The sequence below is a fragment of the Periplaneta americana genome, chromosome 17, assembly GCF_040183065.1.
Source record: "Periplaneta americana isolate PAMFEO1 chromosome 17, P.americana_PAMFEO1_priV1, whole genome shotgun sequence".
NCBI classification, from domain to species: domain Eukaryota; kingdom Metazoa; phylum Arthropoda; class Insecta; order Blattodea; family Blattidae; genus Periplaneta; species Periplaneta americana.
In genome coordinates this window covers 84,794,843-84,811,931 of record NC_091133.1, presented here as the reverse complement: position 1 = coordinate 84,811,931, position 17,089 = coordinate 84,794,843, and the positions used below count along the sequence as shown (strand labels likewise).

The 17,089-nt window shown below is 34.2% G+C and overlaps 1 protein-coding gene across 1 annotated transcript in view; it reads left to right on the top strand.

Annotated features, from left to right (window-relative positions):
- Positions 1–17,089, top strand: part of LOC138693459 (homeobox protein Nkx-2.4-like) — a 242,540-nt gene that overhangs the window by 56,961 nt on the left and 168,490 nt on the right. The gene's annotated exons all lie outside the window — the stretch shown is intronic.

Here is a 17,089-nt window from a genome sequence, read left to right as displayed (position 1 = left end):
TCATAGCTGTTGCTTCCGAATCCGACCAATACAGACGTAGGCCTACAGTAAATAAATGAGGGATTGTAGACGATACCAAAACAATTGTCAGTGCATTTTTCAAGTCGAAAGCAATATTCTATAAGACTAAACTGTTCACAACAAATTTAATGTTGCAGCCACTGATGTGTTATAGATATTAGCGAACGGGAATCTTGCCCCAAGCTGTGCTTACCTCATTGTTTTGACGTGGAACTAGGTATATCTTTCTTCTCTCTAGATGTGGGAGTAACTTGGGAATTGACAATTGAGGACCGTTTTTGCAAAACTTGCTAACTGAAAAAAAAAAAAAAAAAAAAAACTAAATTTTACAGGAGAGACAAAACACTATAGTAAGTAAGTTTTGCTGTATCTCTCACTTAGGCTATAGCAGAAAGCAAGTTTTGAAAAAACGATCACACTTTGACACACTACAATGAAGAGAAATAAACCATTATTAATAACACGCTTTGAACATCATGTAGAGGCTTGCCTTATGTTAACGAATCCATCAAAATATCAGTTTTGCAAATTTTGCAGTTAGCAAGTTTTGCAAAAACGGTCCTCAATTACACAAAAATTCAAGCACCTCCATTGTACTCCTTGTATTCTCATCTCATCTCATCTCATCTCATCTCATCTCATCTCATCTCATCTCATCTCATCTCATCTCATCTCATCTCATCTCATCTCATCTCATCTCATCTCATCTCATCTCATCTCATCTCATCTCATCCAATCACCTCCATTCATACCATTCATCTCATAAATTAATTACGGTAATTAATTCCTACATTCATTAATTTATTTATTGATTAACCTACCTCTTCATTCACTCACCTCATTCATTCATATAACTACCTCTTCATTCACTTATTCAGTCACTGACTTCTTCAAAACTCATACAACTCACTCACTCACTCACTCACTCACTCACTCACTCACTCACTCACTCACTCACTCACTCATTTTGTCCATTCACTCATTAATTAATTTCTATTAATTGCTTCATAAGGATAGGGCATCAGTCACATTTTTTTCGAAATTGAGTTAACATTGAATTTTCCATCTTGAATGTTCAACACATCGTTTTATCAAGAAAGGAAGCCAGTTCAACGTTTCCTTCATTGTTATATTATGATTGGAATGTGAGCGTTTTGTAAAGGAAGGGCATCGGTTCGGACAGTTTTTCTACATTTCCCACAACTTAGCTAAACTGGACTGATGCCCTTATTTTATTCTCTCACCTCATTCATTCCCCTATTAACTATTATTTAATTAATTGTTACTCTTTCCTCTTCGTCTCGTCTCGTCACATTCATTCATTTACCTCATGTAATCATTCAGTCATTTATTTACCTCATTCATTATCATTCCCTCTTCTCTTCATTCGTTAACTTATTCATTCATTCATTTATTTTATTCCATAGATCTTACATGAGCAGTGAAGCTTTAAGATGTGGAACAAGTCAAAGTTTTACAATATTACAATTACAATTTTGACAAATTTTTGTAGTTTTACAATTTAGTAATTTTCTACAATTTTTACAATTTTGTGCAATTTTTTACAATATTTTGGAGAGATGTAGTGAGATGAGGTGAGGTCCGAGGATTCGCCAAAATATTACCCGGCATTTGCCTTTTGGTTGCGGAAAACCTCGGAAAAACACAACCAGGTAATCAAATCAAAGGGGTTGATGCCAAGGACTCGCCATAGACCATCCGGCTTCAGTCGCACGGCTGTGGAAAACCTCGGAAGAAACCAAAGACCAAAGGGGGATCCAAACCAAGCCCGAACGCAGCTCCGGATCAGCAGCCCAGCGAATCTGCCGACTGAGCTACAACGGTGGCTCTACTAAAAGTATAGGCCTACAATACATAGCCAATCAGATTATTAAATTTACAAAAGCAAACGATCATTCATCAGTTGAGCTATATGTATAATACAAAACAAGTTAATTAAATTTAAGGCATAAACAATTCAACCAGTTGTGATATACAGAAATTGATAATACATATCATGCAAACTACTTCAAATTACAAACACAAACAATTTATTCAATTTAAAGCATATACAATTCATCGGCCAAAACTATACAAATATATACAATATAAAGTACCTAGTATACTTTCATTAAGCTATACAAATTTGTGCAATTAATATTAAGTAGATTAATTCAATTTGTAATCATAAACAATTCATCAGTTGAGCTATACAGACTACTATACAATTTACAGCATATTATACAATTCATCAATTGAGCTATACAGACTACCATTCAATTTACAGTAGGCCTATATACAATTCATCAGTAGAGCTACACAGACTATTCATTTACTCATCCATCTATTCATTCATTATTAACTCATTTCTTCATTCAGACATTATTTATTTATTTATTTATTTAATTTATTCATCCACTCGTTCATCCAATCGACTAGTAGGAATGTTTGAAAACTGTTATAAACAAATCTGTTATTTGGCAATCTTTCGCTGAAGACAAAGGCTACATATGAACAGCACTGGTTCCGGTACCACAATCTGCGCTGTGAAGTGTTTAGATACGCAGAACAATTTTACAGCACACACGAGTCAAGAAACGTCATGTGAGTGACATTTTATGACGTTGTACGAGCGTTTGATAACCTCTTGATGAAATTTGAAGGAGAGGAGAGGGAGAGAATTTGCAAAAAAGCATCGCATCTATAACGCAATGATCTGATGTGCTGTTGTACGGAAGGGCGGGAGGGGAGAAGGGGCTTTACGGCAACTTTTCAGCAGTCTCATTTCAAGTGTCCATCGTGCCGCACGGCTAGAGAACACTTCAAGCGAGGATAGTTAACAGGCCGGGTTGAGAGGGGGGGGAAGGGGAGGGAGTTATACTTGATGATGATGGTGATGATGATCATGGTGGTGATGATGCTGATGATAGCAGAGGTCAATTTATTTCTCATGCTTCGTTGAGTCATGTGTTGGATTGCTCTGTACCAGAAAACAGTGCTTGAGGTGACAGCTATTTGGTTAGCAAGATCGATCTGGTGTGACAACTTGATTGTGCTGTTTGGTAACTCACGGACAAGTTGGTGCTTCTTTGACATTTCTGAAAACCCTTTATATTTGACATGGCGTTGCTCTGAAGCTGCCCAAAAGGTGCGCATTTGCAATACACTAGAGGCAGAAAGAACTAAAATATAGAAATTTAAATATGGAGCATTTATGAGTTGACGGCCAGTGCCATTGTTCAATTGCAGTTGTGAAAACTGCTCAACAGGTGTGATAAAAGAGAAGAAATATAATCTATGGGGATTAAATTTCTAAGATCAATAGCTGGGCATAATCTTTTATGTAATGATTAAAATTATACTGAAAGTAGCTTTGAAAATCAAGGAAATTAAAAGTGTCAATGACTTTTTCTTTCTCCTGAAGAAATCTGTTGAAATTCTCATAGCGGATTTTGAAGACAAAGCGATAATGTGGAACATCTTTTCAAAATGAGTTTTCTGCATCTTAGTATTTTCCTCGTGAAATAAAACATATCAGGTCTCCGCCGATTAATATTTACTTTTTAACTTCATACTATTAAAATGGGAGAAAACACGTTTTGTTCCTTTATCTTTGCAGATTTGAATTCTGCATTCATAGAATTAGAGAAATACTACATGTTCAACTTTTAAGAATAGAGAAAACATATTCTGAAGTGACGCTTCTCATATATGCAATGAATGTCCAAGTCCAACAGGTGGCCTGGGTGGCATTTACGAATCCGATGCTGACAGGTGGACTATCTTTTCTCAGGCCCATCCTCAGACAAATACCTTATAATCCGCAGAGCCCGGAAACCCATGTATTTCCAGTTTTAGCCTATTTGTAACTACTGCAGATGATAAACGAAATGAAAGGTGGAAAACGTTGGTGGAATGATAGAGGAAACGAGAGTATCTAGAAAAACGCTTTGCAAAATCCGCTTTGTCGGCCACAAATTCCATCATAGCCTGGCCGGAGATCGAACTAAGCTGCCTGGATGGAAGATGAAAAAGAATGGAACAAATGAAGAGTGCACGGGAATAACGGCCAAGGTTAATTTTTTGTAAGTTTTGAGAAAAAACGTATTTTAAAATCTAAGCGCTTAGGCTAATACTTAGTTTTGTGTACGTAGGCTACATTTAAGGGGTTAGGTACAGCTTACAGCAGTAACATTTTGAAAATATTCAACATTTTTTTCCTCCATTACTATAGCTTGTACAATAGACTAATGAAAATTAGTAGCTATGTGTAAAACACTGTCCTTCTGCTATATGAAAAAAATATTTTTACGATTTAAAAAAAATTATTTACATTTTTTTTTTTTTTTCAAAATTCAGTTCACTGTGCAGTGATGAAGCGTTTCCCACATACCTAAAAAACTATCCAACATTCTATGATGACATTTTTTGTGTGTATTTATGCATGTCATATCTACAATATGATGCAAGATCACTTTTCTACCTTTGATAGATTGTCTGATAAAAAATAAATTCATTTAAAAAAATGGTCAAATATCAGTATTTTCTTCTGACACAAAATAAAAAACAATGTATTTATTAAGGACTGTAGTTGAACTAGCATGATATTGTAAAAATGAATTTCAGCAATAAAATAAAAGAGACAGAACAAGAAAAAGTTAAAAAGTTTATGAGTTATGAGGGAAAAGTTTATGAGTTATGAGAAAACTGCTACCATTTTGAATTTTGAAAAAAAAAATGCAAATAATTTTTTTAAATCGTATATATATATATATATATATATATATTTTTTTTTTTTTTTTCATATAGCAGAAGGACAGTATTTTACACATACCAATTTTCATTATTGTTCAAGATACAGTAATGGAGGAAAGAAATGTTGAATATTTCCAAACATTTTACTGCTGTAAGCTGTACCAAACCCCTTAATGGAAATTGGCATAGTGAAATGTAAAGAACGATGCATTATGAACTTAATTTCGATTTTCATCATCATCCTGATAAGTGGCGCCTATTTAGTATCACTTGTGAGGTTCAGACCTGTTTTACGGACAGTTGACTAAACATCATCATCATCATCATCATCATAATCATCATCATCATAATCATCATTCATTCAAATAGTAGGCTATATTAGCCCGTTACTGTCTCATACTGTCATTTTAAAGGTCGACTCCGGTTCTTTTTTCTCGAAGAATAGGTATATTTGAAGATCTATCGAGGCAAACTGGAACGATTCATTCATTCTGTGTTAGCGTGCTGGAGCTAATTATGTCTGTAATTAATGAGATGTAGGCTATGAACACGTGTTATTTTTATGTTCTCATTAATTTATTTTATGATCGAGCAGACTGCAGTCATTTCATTTCCTCACTTGATAGGAGTTGCAGCGTACCCATGTCTTCATTTCGGACGGTCCAGACTTCCACATACGAGTGTGGACCTTACCAAAACTTTATATGCTTTCATTCTTGTAGCCTATGTTTTTGCACTTTTGTTATTATAAAAACTTGATTGACGATGCTAAGGGCAGTGTTGAAGTTCTGAATATTCTTTGATATACCATTCTCGGTTTGGTGTGTCAAATTGTAACCTAAATAAAAAAAAATACTTTTTATAAAATAGAATTTCCGATGCAAATTTTATTTTTGGTTGGGATTTTATCTTGAAGAGCGCTACTATTTGTTTTTGCTGTAGAAATGTTCATATTAAAACCTTATAGTGTTATGTTAAAATGGTGTAGAATCTATTGAATTCATTATTTATTAGCAAAGAGAACCTGATAAGACAATAATAATAATACTGATAATATAGTACAAAAAAGATCTAAATCATCTGTCCTCTATTGATGGTGACAATTATGACCCGGAATGCATTCTAATAATCTTTTAAATATTTATTTTTAGTTGGTTATTTAACGACGTTTTATCAACTATTCGGTTATTTAGCATTGATGTGATTGGTGATATCGACATGGTATTTGGCGAGATGAGGCCGAGGATTTTCCATAAATTATCTGACATTCGCTTTACGGTTGGAGGAAATCCAACCAGGTAATCAGTCCACGCGGGAATCGAACCCGCGCCCGAGCGTAACTCTGGATAGGCATGCAAGCACTTTAGCCGGCTGAGCTACGCCGGTGGCTTATTCAAATAATTTGATACATGGTTTAATACAGGGTATTTACACAATTTCATGAATCAGGACAGACTATTAAATAAAAACAACAAATAATAATAATAATAATAATAATAATAATAATAATAATAATAATAATAATAATAATAATAATAATATTATTATTATTATTACTGTGAAGTCGGAACAGACAGTGATGTCTAAACTATGAAGTGAAAATGATGTGATGACGATTATTATTATTATTATTATTATTATTATTATTATTATTATTATTATTATTATCGTCATCACATCATTTTCACTTCATAGTTTAGACATCACTGTCTGTTCCGACTTCACAGTAATAATAATAACAATAATAATAATAATAATAATAATAATAATAATAATAATAATAATAATAATCATTATTATCATCATCATCACTGGTAATATAGATCTACATAGTAGAAATAAAGATCTATCTGTTCTCCATTGAGGGTTTCTACTAGGATCCAGAGTGCATTCCAATAATTAGATATATGAGTAAATATAGGGTGTTTACATAATTTCATGAATCAAGACAGACTATTAAATAATAACAAATGATGATAATAATAATAATAATAATAATAATAATAATACAGAAATTCCAAAATTTGGGACATCTGGCAGACATCTACGGCTGACCACTAGGATCCAGAATACAAAGCAGAGGTTAAATTAAAAATAAAATACAATATGATTTGCGGAGAGAATACGGAACAATGATAAAATTTAAAAATAAAGTACAATTTGATTTCGGAGAAACATGAGATGAAAGTACAATGAAGAGCAATGAAATTAAGTAAAGAAAAAATTACTTAGTGTTATACCATGATTGTGTAAAATGGATAATGAATCTCTTAATACCATTAGAAAAATTTTGTTAATGTCCTCATTAGAAAATTTAAGAGAAAGGAGAATGGTTTTGGTGAACTTAAATGAAGTTCCCCTAGCGCCAAAAAGAAGTCCTTTCACTTCCCATGCATTAATATTCATTTTGTATCTCTCACTGAAGTGAGGAATAAATTTAATTAATAATAGTTTTTATTTATGTAAGACCTATTATTAAATCTTTTAGCCAGCAGTTGTTAGCCAATATAATAATAGGCCATTACAATGGATATGATAATACAACCAAAAAATGGAGACAATAAAAAATACGGTGATAATAATAATGACAAATTTTATACTAGAAGGTCTATACAGAACTAAATCTATAAATTAAATAGATGAAATTAAAAATATAATACTAATAGATACAAATTTAAACAGAACAATAATAAAGAAAAATTAATGACTAACAGTGATTAATGGTTAATTTTTACAAGTTTGCAGGACTATGTCTTTACATAAAAAAAAAAAAACAAGTCTATACGATGAATGGATCGAATTCATATTGGTACTGGCATTTTTAATGCTCGGGAGACTAGGAAAAGAGATTTAGAATTTATAATATAGAAAAGATTGTGAGCTCTCATACCTTTCATAGAAACACGAAGCTAATATTGCTTATAAAAAATCACGAGTTATATCACGTTTAAGGACCTTGAATAAGAATAGATAGACGAGTTCCTGAAGTCTGGAGTATAAGCTTTAACATAATTAGACGAGTAATCACAGTTTTTCTTATAGCTCTATCAGGAGTCACTCGGCAGAAATCTATATGAATATAAATTTATAAATTTTCTTTGGATAGTTTCTCATTTAACCTAATAATAATAATAATAATAATAATAATAATAATAATAATAATAATAACAATAATAATCATCATCATTTTTGTATAGCATAATCCATGGTCATATTCCTTTTACGATTCTATGGCTGTTGCGTATATTTATGGTCTATGGAAGAAATTCTATTGGAATGAAATCGTTATTGCGCAAGTGAAAATTTATTGTTTATTTAACTGAATAGCCGGCTTCATATAGTTTTGAAATAAAATGACGCCTGCACTATATAGCTACCTGGCTGAAAACAATCAGGCGAGCGAATGTGACGTATGCACATAGAGCAACTGTTTTAAAACTGATATTAGAGGCCAGCAAAAAACCGGTATCCTCCGAGAAGGACGACCAATCAGGAGAGAGTTTTTAATGATATAGCCCCGCCAATCAGGTCTGCGCTCCTCACACTCCGCGTTCAACATCGACCCAATAATTCATCCGAGAGCGCGCCTGCTCCATATAGACTGCCCGGACAGCAGCAGCCACCTTTGCATTTGTTTGCTGGTAGCGTCCTACTCTCACCTCACGAGCTTCGCCACCGAATCCGAGCGGACCTCACAACCACGAGTTTATACGACTCTGTTGTTGAAAGAAAACATCAGCTAAATCATGGAAAAGTTTAAATAGGTTGATCTCTAAATAACAGAGTGAAATAATAATTAGTTATACTCGTATCTGTGCAGATTTTAAGAGCTTATTCCATGGAAAGAGTAAAACAAAATATAAAATTCTACTTATTTCGATATTAATTCCAAACGAATATTTTTTTTTTCAGAAAAAATAAATTTCCCCTAAATGTTAACAATTTTTTACTCGATAAGTAGGCTCTAATATCAGTATGATTTTTATTTTTACTCTTATCATTAGAGAAACTGATCAGGAACGATTAACCCCTTTGCAGTCTTTAAATAAAGTGGACATTTTCCTTGCACATTAAATAAAAATATTTTTATTTCCTACCGTTGGCAACCCTACTGAAGTGACTGTATGAGTCTGAAGACTGGGTGGAACATCAGAAGTGACAACAATAAGGCACTACTCATGAGGCAACAAGGCCAGGAGATAATGGGATAGGGTAACTAGTTCCTTTTCTCCTCCATTGCATACATCACTGACTAGTAACATACTTCACTGAACGAGCAAAGCGGCTCATGCTTTCCTCACGGAACTCGCAATCGGGAGGTCCACGATTCAAATCCCCGTCAATGAAATAGCCTGCAATAAGTTAGTAAATTATATATGTTTATCTTACAACGTGCATTTACATAATAATAATAATAATAATAATAATAATAATAATAATAATAATAATAATAATAATAATAATAATTCCATTCGCAAAATAGTTCTAATAAATAATTATTACCTGATATTTTAATTTTCCCTAAATAAATTTACTGGTAAAATCAAAATCTCTCTTGACATTATCGTGATAATTAAAAAATTTAGGAACATTCTCTACAGAAAGATGTGTAACTATTATTTTAATTTTTTTGAGATGATAAGTGATAAATAAGTATGTTTGAAACAAAATTATAAACTATTAAAGGAACACATGGATAATTATTGTTCCTGCATACCAGAATGAATGCAAAATTACTCTACCCAGAGATATAATTTGCTATGCTATATTAACATTTTCTTGGAATGAGGTTGATTTAAATACCCATTAGATTATATATCCAGTTATGGATATTATTATTATTATTATTATTATTATTATTATTCATAGTGTTTTGACCAAATGTAGGTCTTTCACTGCAAACCCAGCATTCTCCAGTCTTTCCTATTTTCTGCCTTCCTCTTAGGCTCAGCACATTATGATCCATAGCCTATGTCGTCTATTATCTGATATTTTCTTCTGCCCCGAACTCTTCCACGTTCACCATACCTTCCAGTTCATCCTTCAGCAGGCAGTTTCTTCTCAGCCAGTGACCCAGCCAATTTATTTTTCTCTTCTTGATCAGTTTCATGATTGGATAATTTTATGTCTATCGAGTGAATCAGATCCGTCCACATGTAACTGTGGAACACGACTTTGGCCATAGACTACTTTGCAGCGACTTTACTTTACGCCACTTCTGATAGTTCTGTTCTATGCCATCACTGTTATGATTTTGCTTGTTAGTCTGTGTAGGGATTCTTCAAGGGACACTGACAAACTTTTACGTAGCGCCCTTTTCTTCCCGCCTCCTTTATAAAGTGGGCTTGCCTACTTCTTTGGCGAAGTCGTCGTCGTCGTCGTCGTCATCATAATCAACATCATTGACTTCTAGGATTGGAATCTCAGCCCTGTTCTGTTCCTAGGAAGTTCTACGACTGTTCTCTGCATATTTTTCTTCGATGTTCAAAGTTTCGTTTGCCTTATGGTAATTGAAAATTTGTAAAGAAACACGCGCTTCTTACTACCACTACCACTACTACAACTAAGATTATTATTATTATTATTATTATTATTATTATTATTATTATTATTAAGCCTATTATTATGACACCTACCACAGAAAGTGAAAGCGAGACATGGCTCGTTAAAATACGAGGCAAAAGTATACTAAGTGTCCCTAAAATGCAATTCTATGATAAGGAAAAGGACGTACAAGATCTGATAAAAAACCTTTACATTTGGAAAGATCTTGGCATACTAAGCGAACAAACAGCCAAAATGATTCTTACAGATGATTGCCACAGAGAAAGTGAAGAAGCGATGAGGACATGGTATCGCTGGAATAGACCGTGTTTTATTATTATTACTAATAATAGGCCTATTATGACATTAATCACAATTATGTAGACGCGAGACAAGACTCATTAAAATATGAGGAAAGACTAAACTAAACGTCTCTAAAATTCAATTTCTGAGATACGTAAAAGAACATTGGCCGACAAGGCATGATAAATAAAATAAAAAATACTTACATTAGGAAAGAGCTTGGCATACTACAGCGGTATGAGTCACAGCCGATTACGTCAGTGTGATTTGCGATACGGAAACGAATAGTACCTCGTTCCGTAGCTTAAATACAATGCTATTGGTTTATAAATTTAGCTGTGAGTTATACGAAAGTTACGAGACTCAATTTGTGAGAGTTGTGATGAAAATTCCAAACATGCCCAAGATATTCGAAGCTAAATACTATCACGACCGGCGATGGCTGCGAAACCAGGTGGCCCGGGTTCGATCCTAGTCGGGGCAAGTTATCTGGTTGAGGTTTTTTCCGGGGTTTTCCCTCAACCCAATACGAGCAAATGCTGGGTAACTTTCGGTGCTGGACCCCGGATTCATTTCACCGGCATTATCACCTTCATTTCATTCAGACGCTAAATAACCTGAGATGTTGATACAGCGTCGTAAAATAACCCAATAAAATAAAAAAATAAAAAATAAAAAAAAACGACCGGCGAAATGCATTAAGAAGAGTGGTCGGGGGTACAAGCATTCGGAAGAGACTTATATATCGGAAACCGAACGAAAACAAGAGTACAGGGCCCGTTTGAAGGTCGAGCGCAAGAGTGGAAACTGACTTCAGTGTATAGTGGAAACAGCTACTCTAATAACTTAGGTAGTTTTGGCATGAAGTGATATTCAAATGTTTGTGTGATTCAACATTTGTAGTTATTGTTTTGTTCTTAGTGTTAGAATCAGAGAAATAAAATGGAGAATATGTCTATTTCATTACTGGTAGTTTTAGTAGCACGTAGTAGTTCAGCGTTTAAAACATTACACCTATGTTTCGGAATCTTTTCTTTTTTGTGCAACGACAGTGCCCTTAACTTGCCTTAGACTCTACTACCGTAGCTAATAATTTTCGCTACTCTCAAGAAGCGTAGAACACTTAGTTCAACAGAAACTATCCAGAGTGCGCCAGAGTCGGTGGGTCTATTTTAGACTCGTAATGAATAATGATGGAGAATTGTTGGGATGTCACAGGGGAACCGGAGTACCCGAAGAAAATTCCTGACTTGTCTTGAACAAGAGCTTACCCAACACAAGTTAAAAGTTCAGGGTGAATCGACCAGGATTTGAAACCTAGACCTACTGCCTTATAAGCCCAGAGCGCTAGCAGTGAGCCGCCGTGGTATTTTTTTATCACTATCTTTGGTATCGAGGAGAGAAATACATACTTTCGCTAATAATAAAAATAACAATGATAATAATTCTTAACATTGGTAGAAAATCTGTTTTCTTTTTTGAGCATTGGCAGAAAATCTGCTATCCTTTTCGAGATAACTGATATGTTAGCTATTCTAAGTATTTTTGCCTCAAAATAGCTATTTCACATTTGAAATGGGTTGTAAATGAGATTATATTTCTCTTTTAAAGACCTACAAGCATTTTTATACCATTTTGCATACTATAATCCGAATCTAATGGCATAGGAAATGGTAATACAGTGTTCGTATCTATGACTACTTATGCCTGCAGTAGCAGCGCACTTACTGACGTTTTCTAAGAGATGAAAAGAGATGTTGGTGAAGGGTTTTTATTGTCTGCGTATACAGTAGAATCGTTTTAAAAAAGAAAAATTATAATAACTTCAAAATAAGCCTAGAGCAAGAAGTAGTTTCAGAGCGCGATCATAGCGCACAAAAAATGTTAAATGCTTGCTTTTACTGATTGAACTTCTACATACTGTAGATAAAGAGAAAAATAAGCAAGTAATACTGCATATTAAATTTGTTACGAGAAAAGTGCGCTACACAGAGTGCTTTCAAATGTACGAGTGTGCGACATAGCAAGTTTAATTTTACAATTAATTTTTTCCTACTACAAAAATTTAAGGTTTTATGTATTCCAGCACTTGTGAAACTGAAAATATTTTCGCGATTTAAGAATTAAAGAAATTAAGTATACTTTATTTTGAACATATACATTATTAAAGCAGTCTTCATTTATGATTTTATGCAATGGAAATATAGGTGTTTGAGTTATGACTAGGTTTTGTTGTGTATTGAATATGGTGACATTTCTCGATAATTATGCATATTCATACCAGATAATAATGATTTTCCCTCTACAGATACGAATTGGCCTTATTCAGTGTTGATATGAATATTACAACCATTGCCAGCGTTTTTTGTACTTGTCATTGAGTACAGTGCCCAGTCTGTGAGCATCTGTTGCTAGTGCAGCTAAGAGAATGTTACCAAGGTCAATACACGTCACCTCAGCAATCTGCCAATCGCAGTTGTCAGTCTTATTGTCAACTAACTGTGGAAAAGATACTCGCACTTTGCTTTCTGGGATATGTCCTTGAGTAAATTGCTCAGTCAGTGAGCATCTGTTGTCACTGCAGCTGAGAGTGGTACCACCTCCTAAACACACGTACCACCAGCAATCTGCCAACTAAAGTTGTCAGTTTTATCGCCCACAAACTGCAGCGAAGATAAGATACTTAACGTTCCCATTACTTATTTCACACGCCAAAAACGGTGGGTTTAGTTATAAGAAATAATTTTATACAAAATAATAGACTAATAAAGTTCTGTTCATAAAATATTGAGGTTTATTCAGGTATGAATCAGTTTATAAAAATACACCACACGGTTCAGTACCTCATCTGTTGTCGTTCCGCAACTTTATTCACACTGCATGTTCCATATTCTGAATTCTGTCTCATTTCCTGGGCTTCTTGTAAAACCATGGCAGAAATCACGTTTTCTACGGACTTTGGTCTACATTCTACAAAAACGTTTTTATATCTGCCATGATCTCTTCAAATTTTTTTTCAAACTCCCACAATGACGACAAATTGCAGGATCCATACCTTAATCCATTTAGAGTTCTGAATTTTTTTCGCAAAAGAACACACATTGGCAAGCCAAGAACAGCCTGAATTGCTGTTTACTTATTTCATCTATCATAGTAACAAAAGCGAAACATTTGAAAGAAACATTTCTGTTAAAATAAACCCTTTCTTTTATGAATAAAACTGTATTATTTATTGTCTGTAAACCTAGTTAAAAATATTACGGGGATTTAAAATCTTTCGTAACTTTTAAATAACTCTGTAGATGAGATCTCCAAAACAATGACACAAACACAAGATTTAAAATAATAACATTACGAAAAGAACTGTAGTTTCTTTCTAAAAATCCAAAACACTCTTTCTCCATCACCATAATATCAGTTAATAACACAAACGAAATATGCGAATTCTTGAACGAAATCAAACAAGCCATTAATTGAGTAGAGGTTCGAAATGTTCTTTGAGTACTCATACATTTCTCTGCTCTTGGCAAGAGTCTATGGGTGAATAAAGCAATGGTGCGAGTGAAAAAGGACTTCTTTTAATGGTGTGAAAAATGAACAAACGATTTTAATTCTTGAATCTTAGATGTAATTCGAAGAAACGGTAAGCAACCCATCAGAAACATTCGTACGTAGGCAATATGATTATCTATTCACGGGTTTTAGTCACGACATGTGCGGTAGTTTGAGGTATAATATTTGGAATTGCTGTCTCTAGACTAAGCCCCATGAACTGACGAAACGATTATGAAATAGTTAATGAAAAGTCTCCGCCTTGTTAAATTTAAATGCTGGTAGTATGAAAAGAAATATCAAACTTTTATTTCAAATCGCAAACTGATTCTATGAATGTCACTTTTTTTTTGCATCGTATCGCAGATGTAAGGCATCCAACAGTTCAATGTTACTTGCCAACTCCATCTTCGGGAAAAGGAAAGGGAGGAGGGGAAACAATTTGCAGAACTTGAAGATCCATTAGTGGCTTTCAGATACAAGAGTAACATGTGGTGGTATGATAATGGTTGAATACCGGGGCAAGATTTTCAGTGGAGCTGAAGTAGTTGAAGAAAATCAATCTCGAAACCACTTTCACCATTAAAAATTCCGTGGCGAGTTGCAATTTCGTGATATGCAGATTTATAAACAAGAAATGTTGTAAACAAGTCAATTTTCATCTCTATACCCTTAACATTTTAGTTTACTTCTTATTATTACGAAAAAATTGACCTCGGTGCAAGACATTGAAAAGTTGTGAAGAATCACGAGTTCAAATCCCGTTGTCTCTGACAAATGGCGCTATTACCTCTGACAAATGGCGCTATTAATACACTTTAATTCGCTTTCAACTTGTAGCGCTTCTCAGCATCACCAATGTTCTCGAAGCACTAATTCAAATGGAGACTTTCACACGTGCAGCGGACAGAGGAAATCTTCCATTTAAACCAGTACAAAAATGGTCACAAATACACGTTAGAAGGCAATGATATGACATTCAGCCCCAGTTCCACGAGAGGTATTTACTGTAGAAACATTTAAACGCCACTGATTTAGGGAGTAAGCAGTATCATTAAGTATTAAAAAGACTGTGAGTATAATAATGTTTGAGTACGTTCATTACACTATTTTCCTGTAAAATTTGGGGATAAAATTAATGTATATTCCTAAAAATAGTACATACAAGCTCCCACTTGAATTAATCTATCGGAAATCGATAATTCGTACAATCTGCATTTTCAAATATCAATTTCCCATGCAACAATTTTAATATTCGACAATTTATTTAAAAACAAATAAACATTTCACGAAGTGCGAGTTGAAATTAAACTCCATCGAGCGACGTCTTGTGACAAGACGATTCATGGACCAAAAGATTTGACCGAATGCAAAAAGTTAAAATTGATGAAGCATGAAATATCATTAATGATAACAGACATAGCTGGCTGCAGTTATAAGACACTACATGCAATTTCATGCATACTTTTTAAATTTAAGACTTACCCAGCACCGCTTGTTCTGAATTTTCATTTGGATACCTCCCGGTTTCTACGAACGAATTCTGCAAAGTTGTTCACAATAAGATCTTTGATATTCCAGTTCCTGAAATTAAGATTAAAACTGAATGAATGACTCAAAATAAGACTACGCTTATTTAAAGTAAAGGCAAATATGATCTAAACTACAATTTTGGATTTCCATCTGTGTGATGAGAATTAATGCCTCCAACATTTCGAAACTGCTTGTAGATTCCATTTTCAGGGTGATATTGCCCAAGAGCTTGAAGGGTAATCTGTATTTGTGAGTACATTATACTTGGCTATCCCAATCAACTGGAATCTGGTCTCCCAGAGTCATTTTTATAAAGAAATAAGCAGGAAAATACAGAGTTTATCAAAACATGATTGAAATACTTTCGATATTGGAAATGATCTCATTAATATATCTAAATTAGCCTATTATAATTTGCAAATTGTTCCAAAACGTTGAAAGTATAAAATGTTAACATACCGAAATATAAAATCTCACCTTGAACACAATTATCTCAAGAGCCTAAATTGTCACATATCTCCTTTGGTACACTTTTTCATAGAAGTTTTCTATTTTATTATGGAGTCCAAAGACTTATAATATCCTTCAAACAAGCTCTCGTCCAACACTATGTTCAACTTAGAGCCTCTCGGCATTCCCAGCCTTCTTTTTCTCCTTAATTTTATCAGCTGACATAATTTGTATTACACTTCTATTTTCTAAAATTCTGATTTATGTTAGGAAGTAAATGTTTATGTACTTTTAATTTATCGTACTTTGGACCGGCGATATGATATAAATGCTGCTTTGAAACCTTACAAGGAAGATATTTTCTCATGACATTTTGGCCAGTGTATAGACCGGTGCCCACTCAACATCATGAGAAATTTGGGAAGCTAAAGTAAGTAGCAAAATTCGGTTTTTCATGCCAGCTGTAACGGCTGACCGCAGTTACTCCCGTACTCTTCGTTTACTTCTAAGACATGTAGATGGAAAGCCAGAAAGGTCAGTCTTGCTCTTCATGGGCTGAGGCTCCGATTTATTTCTTATTTCTTTCTGATAGACTAAGGGATATTCAGGTCCCGTGCCGTAGGGTCGTGATCTAAGGCTTTATCCCTTGGATTAGCGTTACGAAACGAGCGCTGGTTCGAGTCTTCATAGTGGAAGAAATTTTCTCATGAAATTTCGGTCAGTGTATGGGATAGCTGAAAGGATCATGTGCTGACCACAGTCACATCTTCTGAGGCATGTGCACGAGAAACCAGCAGTAGACTTTCCGGTCTTGCCCTCCTTGGGCTATTGCGTCACAAATTTAATTTTTATATCTTTCTAGACAATATAAGTACATCATTTCAGTATCATTTTACTAAATATGATTTATCAAATTTCATAATAAGTTTAG